This window comes from Sciurus vulgaris, assembly GCF_902686455.1.
Source record: "Sciurus vulgaris genome assembly, chromosome: X".
NCBI lineage: Eukaryota > Metazoa > Chordata > Mammalia > Rodentia > Sciuridae > Sciurus > Sciurus vulgaris.
In genome coordinates, this window is record NC_136471.1 from 129,236,492 (window position 1) to 129,245,953 (window position 9,462).

Here is a 9,462-nt window from a genome sequence, read left to right on the forward strand (position 1 = left end):
GAAGCAAGATTACAGCCAAATATGGGCACAGCATGCTGAGGAAGAAACCTCAATTATGATTGGCTCATAACTTTGCTCCAAGAGAAGAACACTGTGGTTTAAACATCACCGCAGTCCCAGGAAGTCTTGAAATCAACTGAAGGCTTTTCAAATTTGTTCTTTGTCATTTGAACCAGGCCTGAGCCTGCTGCTATTGGTTGATGGAGAAGCCAAGCCTGGAGTCTGAAGTTAACATTTTCAACCCTCATCTGACAGAACATAATTAGAGGAGAAGCCGCACCCCAGGGTCAGTGACATTTGAGTCTCGAGAGCTTTCAATCCCAGTGTTGGATTGAATTTCAGTTTCTTTCTTGCCACGCTGCCAATTTGTACTGCTGTAAACTGACCAGCCTGTGCACTCTGAAAAGCAAGCTACAGTTCAGCTGCTTTTCAAAGACCCATTGAAAGCCCAGTGCTTGTAAAAGGATGTGTACGGGGCAGCTTCAGCTGGCCCCTCAAGCGATGGCCTGGGATGATAAAATGCTTTGCAGCTTAAATTTCCACCAAGTGTTTTAAAACATTGGTGTTTGTTTCAGGCCTTGTGTAATTCTTTGTTATCAGCAGCACAGTCATTCTTTTTACTCTTGTGATCAGATCATGAGTCTCTTGCACAACCAACCCAGGAGCCCTGTAAGGATGAACACTGTTAACCCCAGCCTTGTTTCACGAGCAACCCAAGGCCTCATTGGATAGCCATCTGGGAGAGCTGTTAGGCTGCCAAGCCAACGGCAGTGCTTCCCTGTCAATCATTGGCACATGCTGCCAGGGGGGGCCCTCTTCCACGTCTTTGAGAAAAGGGAATTCAAACCCAATTATCCCTTGGGAAGCCAATAGATATTATTATTATTCCCAATGGAATAAAAAAACCAGATCCTGACAAAGTCAGCTTTTGCCAGAAGCAGAAGAGAACAAGGGCTGGTCACCTCTCCTTGCCTACTGCATGGTGTATACCATGTGACCTCAAAGTTCAACTTAAGGGGCTGGGGCTGTGGTTCAGTGGTAAAGCTCTTGCCTAGCACGTGTGAGGTACTGGGTTCAATCCTCAACACCACATAAAACTAAAGTTATTGTATACATCTATAAGTAAAAAAAATTTAAAGTTCAACTTTTACACTTTCCTTTTTGCAAGAACTAAACACATATGTACCTTCCCTTTACAGAGACTTCAAACCCTATCAGGCCACCCTGTCATAGCCCTGACTTGAACAGAGAAAAGTGGTCTTGGGGGATATATAGGGAATATTTGGATGAAGCACATTGTCTTTTTCAAACTTAAGTTGAATGTATTCTGTGTTGGCATCTTTGTTAAAGGTCAGTGCCTCTGCCAAAATGGCCATTTCCTTCTAGAAAAACTCTGGGAAGTACCCTCAGCTCCACATCTTACAAGTTTCCCTTTGGAATCTTTGAATCCCAGATATGGAGCTGATCTGTGCTTTTTACTCTCATTTAAGACCCTACATTGTCACTATCCATCCTCAATTCCAAGGATTCTTTAAAAAGAAAAAAGATAAAATCTCATGTGACTATAAATTGGTGTAGCCGTTTTGGAGATCAATCTGACAATCTGTAATCTTGACAATTGTAATTCAAAGATCACATGTTTGGTTACTAGTCAGTGATGGAGTTGAAAACCAATAGGTGGAGATAATCATCACAATGTTGTTTATCATGGAGAAAAAACGTACACCTCTTCTCTCTCAATAGCAATTATATATATGTACACATATATAAATATATATAATGAACATAACTATTAATAATCATATTGCAGGAGAATGGAAGAATATGGCTAAAACTTCATGTAACATGAAAAATAGGATGCAGAATTGGATATCTAGAAAGATCTAGGCTGATTAAAAAGACACATTTCATAATATATGTAGAGGCTACGAAAAAATACTAGAAAGATATACATCAAAATATTAACAACAATTTCTGGCTGGGTGAGGATGAAGTTCATAAAGGGTTTTGTGAGTTTTTCCCCCTCTATCATTGTGCCTTTCTATATCATTCTAATTCCCTACAACTACTAAGTATTATTTTTATCAAGGAAAATTTTATTTAGGAAAGTAATATCCTACCTTAGCTTGCTGATCTTTAGTTAATTAATAACATGAAATGGGGGGGATGCAACATTCTAAAAATTCAGTTGACATGATGGCAGTAATTATCACTCCTGTGTCCCTCTGAACTTTATCCACCTTTTTGCTTATAAAATGATCATTATGATTACATATAACACACACCATGCAGGAAGCCACTACTTTCACATTCAGATATGATGAGTTAAAACCTTGCCCAGGCCAACCATGGAGGCACATGCCTGTAATCCCAGCAGCTTGGGAGGCTGAGTCAGGAGGATCACAGATTCAAACACAGCCTCAGAAACTTAGTGAGGCCCTAAGCAACCTAGGGGATACCCTGTCTCAAAATAAAAATAAATAAATAAAAAAGAGCTAGGGATGGTTAAACACCCCTGGGTTCACCCCTGGTATTAAAAAAAAAGTTTGACACAAAAGTTTGCCCAGGAAACTTGAGAAGATGATGGCTGTCCTTGAACTCTAATTGAGGGACAATGTGCTGTGAACATTCTCATAACAGATTGGGAGGAATGCAAAAATCCCCAGATGTCACAGCAGAGACAGAGGAGGGACAATATGAAGGCAGCTGGTATCTGGCTTCTGTTTTCTTGAGTTAACAAAGCAGAAGAGAAAAACTTCAGCCATTGTACACAACTCAGATCATATACATTCAAGGTTGTGCAGACTGCAAGGAGGAGCCCTAGACACCCCAGAGGGTGCCTATTTTGGGACCTGTGGTCATGACCACAGTACTCTTCTATCTTCAGGAAACTGGTCACCTTACTATCAGAACTTTGACACCATTGGCCACTGGGTGACCAGATACTTGCCTTATCAGCACTGAATATGTTTCCATTGCAGTTTACAAGGCTAGAAGTCTCTGCCATTCCCTTAAGAAGACATGTTGAACTAAGGTTTAAGGTTTGATATGAACTTTACATGTTACCATTTTCTCCTCCACTCTAGTTATTCTTTGGTTGTACTGTAGAGACTGCAAGCCTTCTGCCCTCATAAAGCAACCCACCCATGCCAGTCTGTCTCTTCATCTTAGAATCATCTTGCCATCTGTCAACTATGTTTCACTGTCTCAGATCAATGCCTCCACGAAAGTCCCTCTGCCAAACCGCGTGGCTTTTAGCTCATGGAGTTGTCCCAATTTCTCACCAACACCCAGATACAAAGCTAAACCAAATGTACAGTCTCATCTCCATTGTCTTGTATCTGCATACTAATGGAGAGATTTGAAATATAAAGTATTCATAGAAGAAATTAAAATATAAAGACTAAATTCTTTCTGCTAGCTTGGAAATAGCAGAAAGACAATGAAACCTGTGTTATACTGTGCAATCCTTCACACAAGCGACATGAAACAGGAAGCCTGGGGTTTTCTCGCAAGCGTGTGATAAATGGTAGTGGTTTTGTGCAACAGTCAGGTAGATTTGCAGAAGAAAACATTCACATAAGACTCTTTATGGCTTCTTTCCATCTCTAGTGTTAGTCAGATACAGTTCCCTTTACACTTTGACAAAAAACATTTGCTTTCTCACACTGTATTTTTTCTTACTGCAAAGTCTAAGTGTACCAAGAAATGGACAGCAAAATGGATCTATTTGAGGAGAAACGTGGGTTTAGGGCTTTATCTCAACTGCCCTTAAAGAATTCTTCAGATTGAACCCTTTCCCTTGAGCAGAAATCGCTCCAGCTTCAAAAGAGATCACTTAGAGAAGGAAAGACCTTGCTCTACCAACATAACTGAGTGATCCCTTTTGGGAAACGAGGCTAAAAGGGAGGACCTTTCAGCTGTCTTCTGTTATTAATCTGCTCTCCATATCAATCGATGTTATTTATCATTACTGAACAAGCATTAATGGAGAGCCCAAGAGGGCCCTAAAATCACATCAAAGATACTCAGACTCCTAGGAACCATACCTTGAGATCCCAATGGTCTTGGATCAAGCTTTTCCCTTCCAAGACAGACGAAGTGTACAATTTAGGATGTATGCTCACAAGCTTTGCAAGCAAGTTACACTTCCAATGTGAAGAAAAAAAGCAAACAAAACTATCTCTTGCACCATTAATTTCAACTGTAACCCATAATGCAAGACTTCAGAATGATGCATCCTGGACAGGGCACTATAGATAGGAAGGGAAGTCTTCGTAAATATTAAAGTATTTCCCCACTGAGGGTTTTAAAAAACTATTTTCTACAACTTTAGGCAAAGAGTTGGCAAAGGAAACAGCTGGGTCACAAGATATCAAGTGCAGGATGGCTTCTCCTACTCTTCTTTCATTTTCAACATTCCCTAATCTCAAAGTCATACACCTTAATAAACAATCCAAGAGATACTTCAAAATGGACACTACCCAATTTTTTTAAAAAAATTGATTTATACAGTCAATGTTCAATTTTCTAACTATGGTCACCTGTCTTTAAACATGCTAATGGTCTTCCAAACCTACATTTTTGTCATCATATTAACCTTCTTATTTTCAAAACTTTTACTGAAATGAAAATAAATCAACAAGCAAATGAACACTTAACATAGGTTTAGGATTTGTTGGCTTTTGCTCTCACGTGCCATCTAAATTCAAGTCCACAAAGAGAAGAAAAGGTAAAACAATGTGAGGAAAACACACACTGTAAAACCACTTCCAAAATAATTACATGCAGTTAGAAGCAGTTACCTAGATAGCCGAATGCTTTTGGGTTGGAGTATGTGAGCAGGGAGCAAAACCGGTAAAGAAACAAACAGATCCGGCCTTCCCCAGAGCATTTCCGGGCCCAGTGTGAGCTGTACCCTTCTCTGCAAGCTGCCGCCATGCTCTGTGACACAGCTTCCTGCAAGGGACTTTCTGTAGAGGAAAAAACATGAAGTGATGTTGATTGCCCAGTGTTTCTGTGCTCTTGCCCTGTATTTTCTCCTGTTTTCAACTTTCAAGAACCTCTCAGAGAGAATACACTAGACACTGTGCTGCCAGGATATCCCTTTTACATGCAGATTTGCTTGGAAAATTCTAAAATAATTAACATTAACATTCTGACTAATATTAAGATAAAGGTACTATTGTTTGGCCAGAGGGTGGGACCTGCAAAGCCAAATTGACACCCGAATGGCCTTCCATTATATAAATTCCCAGGTCTCCCCATTACAGAATAACAAATAGATTTGGAGTCTAGAGAAATTAATTCTCCATCATAGATGTCCTGGTTTCACTTATTCTGACAAAGAAAAGGGTCTTAAAAATCAGAAATCCTTCTATATCAAGTTCTAGTCAACCGTCTTTATTGGGTTAAAAAAATCCACATTTTCATGAGCTATCACTTTACCTCTAAATTGGTCAAAATTACTAAATAGAGATATTTGTGGGCTTGGTGGAAATCTCAAGGTCAGCCTGTACTTAACTATTTTTGTGCTATTGTTTCTTCAGTTGAAAGTGACCTTGGAGGTCACAACCTAGTGCCTTTGTTTTACAGATAAGGAAACCTAAGATGGAGGTCACATAGATAAGTAGTGCCACCAATTGTCCTAAAGTCTAAAATCTCTCAAATATCACTCTTTGCACAGAACTCTCTAAGCCATGGGTAGGATTTTGTGTACTAACAGTCTCAGATAATTCATATTTTCAATAATGATCCTTAAATTTTCTGCTAGGAATAATGACTGAAGCTCAGTTTCCTCTCCTAGCAAATGAATCAGAAGAGCAACAAGCTTAGGACTACTGAAACAAACATTGTTTTTTTAGGCTTAAATTTTTACATAAGTCACTCACTATCCTGTATCTTGAGAGTTTTAGTATCCATTCTTGCTTTTTTCCTTAAACTGTGCAGCAACAAACAAACAAGCTAGCTTTTCAAAAGAAGGCTTTTTGTTTTTCCTTCACCTGTCATTTCAACAAGTTTAGCCAAGAGGCACTAATGGTGCTATACATTTTTATTATTGTGGTTTCAATAATTTTACTGGACACATAATAGCCCCAAGAGAATGGCAGAAATTGCAGTGAAACATATTTAAGGAGGTTGCTTACAGAGTCATTTGCTTTGAAAGGTCATGGTTACATTTCTCCAACGATTTTCTGTGGGATGGGAAAGAGAAAGGAGGAAATATTACTGAGTTGCTTGGGTTTTGTTTTACCAGATTGTTATTCTGGTTATTTCCACCAATGGAGGGATGTTTCAAATGGGCTTATATTTAGAGGATGTGGTAGAATGTGCATTTTTCAACCTGGGCACTGCTGACATTTTGGGGCTGATAATTCTGTAGGAATAGGGGGCTTTCCTGTGTGTTGTAGCATAGTTAGCAGCCCCCCTGGTGTCTACCACTCGATGACAGGAACAGTTCCCTTTTCTCCACCTCCAATGGTAACAACCAAAAATGTTTCTAGACATTGCCAAATGTTCCCCCTGTCAGTTTGCACCCCCAAACACACACACAATTGAAAATCACTACATTGGGATTATTCAGAATCTCCTAGGTAGGTTTCATACTACATTGTAAGAGCTCTCACAGGAATTGGCTTCTTTTGATCTCTTTTGTTTGATTAATGCTCCAAGAAAATATGAAAAATTCTAAATGATGATGCATACCTCACCTCAAAACCAACCCTCCATTCAGCACTCCCTGTGAAAATATAAGTGCATGCTGTCATTTGAGGGGGCTTAAGCTAATCAAGGAAAGCATTCATGTCAACCTGCTTTGCACCAGATTAAGAATACTATTTTTTCTTTTGGTATCAGGAAAAATCCTGCTATTTGTTAAAAGATGCAGGTATGCAGAAGAATTTTTAATTTCAGCATCTTTGTTGTTTCCTAAACTGGCTAATTCAGCCTCAGAAACAAAATGGCTTCCCCTGTGGCTAGGAACAGAACACTTGGATCACGAGAGTCACCAATAGGAGGTCATGCTAGTTTTGCATTCTCTGAAATTACAGCAGTCACCAAAAAAAAAAAAAAAAAACCCCTACCTCCTCTCTGCTTCTTGAGCTTTTCTTTTCTCCAATGGAATTCACAAGGGTAGTGTGTCCAAGTTGATGACAGAACAATGGAATGTGTATCCAGGAAGCACTTCCCTAAGCAAAACCAAAGAATGGAAACTGACACACAGCAATTCCTCCTTGTTCAAAGATGGAACTTCATGTTCACGAGCTCTCCTATTAGAATTTTGCACTCAATCTTAGATAACTGATGCATTCTGCTACTATGATACAATTTCCTGATGTTTAGGATAAACAGAGGCACATTTTCAGCCTTAACAACACTGAGGGAAGGATTATAGCACTTCTTGTTTTCACATTCTTTGCTTTTGCATCAGAGAGCACAATCTCTAGCCACAGTATAGATAAAAATGAATAGACACCCCATCAGCAAAATGGAATCCCTTTAAGCTCATGATGCTGTTTTCAAATCCTAGACCCCTTGTGCAAGGTCCATGTGCAAGAGTCTGCGGTCTGGCTTTCTGAAAGCAACTTCCTGTTCGTGTACAAAAATATTTCAGGCAATGATCTATTTCTAAATTCTCGTCCTTTCTTTTTCTCTGTTCCTTTTTTTCTTCTGACTTTCACTCCCCTTGTGATCACGCCAGTGGTCTCACTTCAAACACAAGAATGCGTGTTCTTTGGACCTCCCACAATCAACATAAAGGCTTTACAAAAATGTAATAAGTAAATGCAATTTCAAAAAGAGGTTTTCATATTGTTCCCTGCTCCACCCCCGATAAAGTTGTAACAACTCACATAGGCCCTGAATAAGAGCCAATAGCACTTTTAGTTAAAAAATAAGTTACTTTCTCTTAGTAGAAAACATTTTGCATTTCTATCACTGTCTATAATTAATAACTTTCACCCCAGAGTGCCTTTTCTAAGCTCAAAGCTCAAGCAACTTGTGATAAGAGGCAAGTTTTAACTTCAGCCTAAATGACTTTATGCTTCCGTGAAATTAAAAAAAAAAAAATTGGCAAAAAATAAAAAGCCATAAAGTCACTTTTCTATTATATTGAAGACATCATTTTCTATGAATATTTCCTTCAGATTCCACTTAATTGAATCTGTATGAATGTGTAATTCTTTGTTATTTGATTTTGTAGGCTTTTTTAAAATCAACACAAATGAAGCCCAGAATGCAGAAACTTATTAAAATCTTTTTTCTTGGCGGAGCTACATTCTAATGGTTGGAAGAGAGGGAGAAAGAATAAAGAGAAGAAATAAGGAAAATATATAGTTTGTTACAGGAAATAAGTTGAATGAAATAAAAGGAATGATGTTTGAGGGCTGGAATGATTGAAAATATACTGGTGAGGACAGCACTTCCTGGGAAGTGTCATTTGACCAAAGACTGACAGGCCAATGAGGAAGCCACATGGGTACTGGGGAGATGTGTCTTCAGCAGAGGGGACAGCCTATTCAAAGGGGAATAGGGACAGGAGGACGCTGGGCATGTAAGAGGAACTGCAGGGAAGCCAATGTGCCCAGGGAAGGAGCATGGGGAGTCAAAGTGTAGAAGGCCAGGAGGTAATAGGACCACATCCTATGGGACTTGGCAGCCTCTATAAGGATTTGGCTTCTGCTTTCAGGACAATGGAAGGGGGCATTACAGTTTTTATTTCATTATTTTTTAAATTTTTTATTGATGTATCATAACTATACATAATACTGGAATTCTTTATGCCACATTCACACATGCACATAACAATTTCATCAATCTCATTCTCAATAATTATTTTTTTAAACTGAAGAGAAATTCACATAACACTAAATTAACCATTTTTAAGTAAATACATTCACAATCTTGTACAACTCTGTCACAATTTAGTTCCAGAATATCACCTCAGAGGGAAACCCCATATCCATTGACTGTCGTTCTCCATCTTCCTCTCCCTCTATCCCTGGCTACCAACAATCTTCAGATCTCTATAGATTTGCCTATTTGCCCACTCAGAACATTTCATATAAGTAGAATCATACACTGTGTGACCTTTCATAACTGGTTTTTTCATTTAGAATACCATATTGGAGGTTCATCTGTATTATACTATATATAATACATCACTCCTTTTTTAAGGCTAAAAAATATTCCATTGTATGGATCTATCACAATTTGTTTATTCATTCACCAGCTAATGGTCATCTGGATCATTTTCATCTTTTGGCTATTATGAATAAAGCTGCTATAATCATTGAAGATTTTAAAGTAGCAAAGTGACGCAATCTCACATCTTATACAACAAATACAGGGCTATTTATTTCATTTTTATTAGATCTTTATAGTTATACATAGTAGTTGGGTTCACCCTGACAAACTCAACCATGCATGGAATTCAATTTCAGTTCATGATCCCCTACTTTTCCC

At 38.6% G+C, this 9,462-nt stretch overlaps 1 long non-coding RNA gene across 1 annotated transcript in view; it reads right to left on the bottom strand.

Annotated features, from left to right (window-relative positions):
* The window catches only part of LOC306650882, a 45,013-nt gene extending 37,655 nt beyond the window's left edge, over positions 1 to 7,358 (bottom strand). The window contains exon 1 of the long non-coding RNA XR_013761053.1: positions 7,083 to 7,358. This is a non-coding gene — a long non-coding RNA (uncharacterized lncRNA). The remainder of the gene's footprint in view (positions 1 to 7,082) is intronic.
* Between the last annotated feature and the right edge of the window lie 2,104 nt (positions 7,359 to 9,462).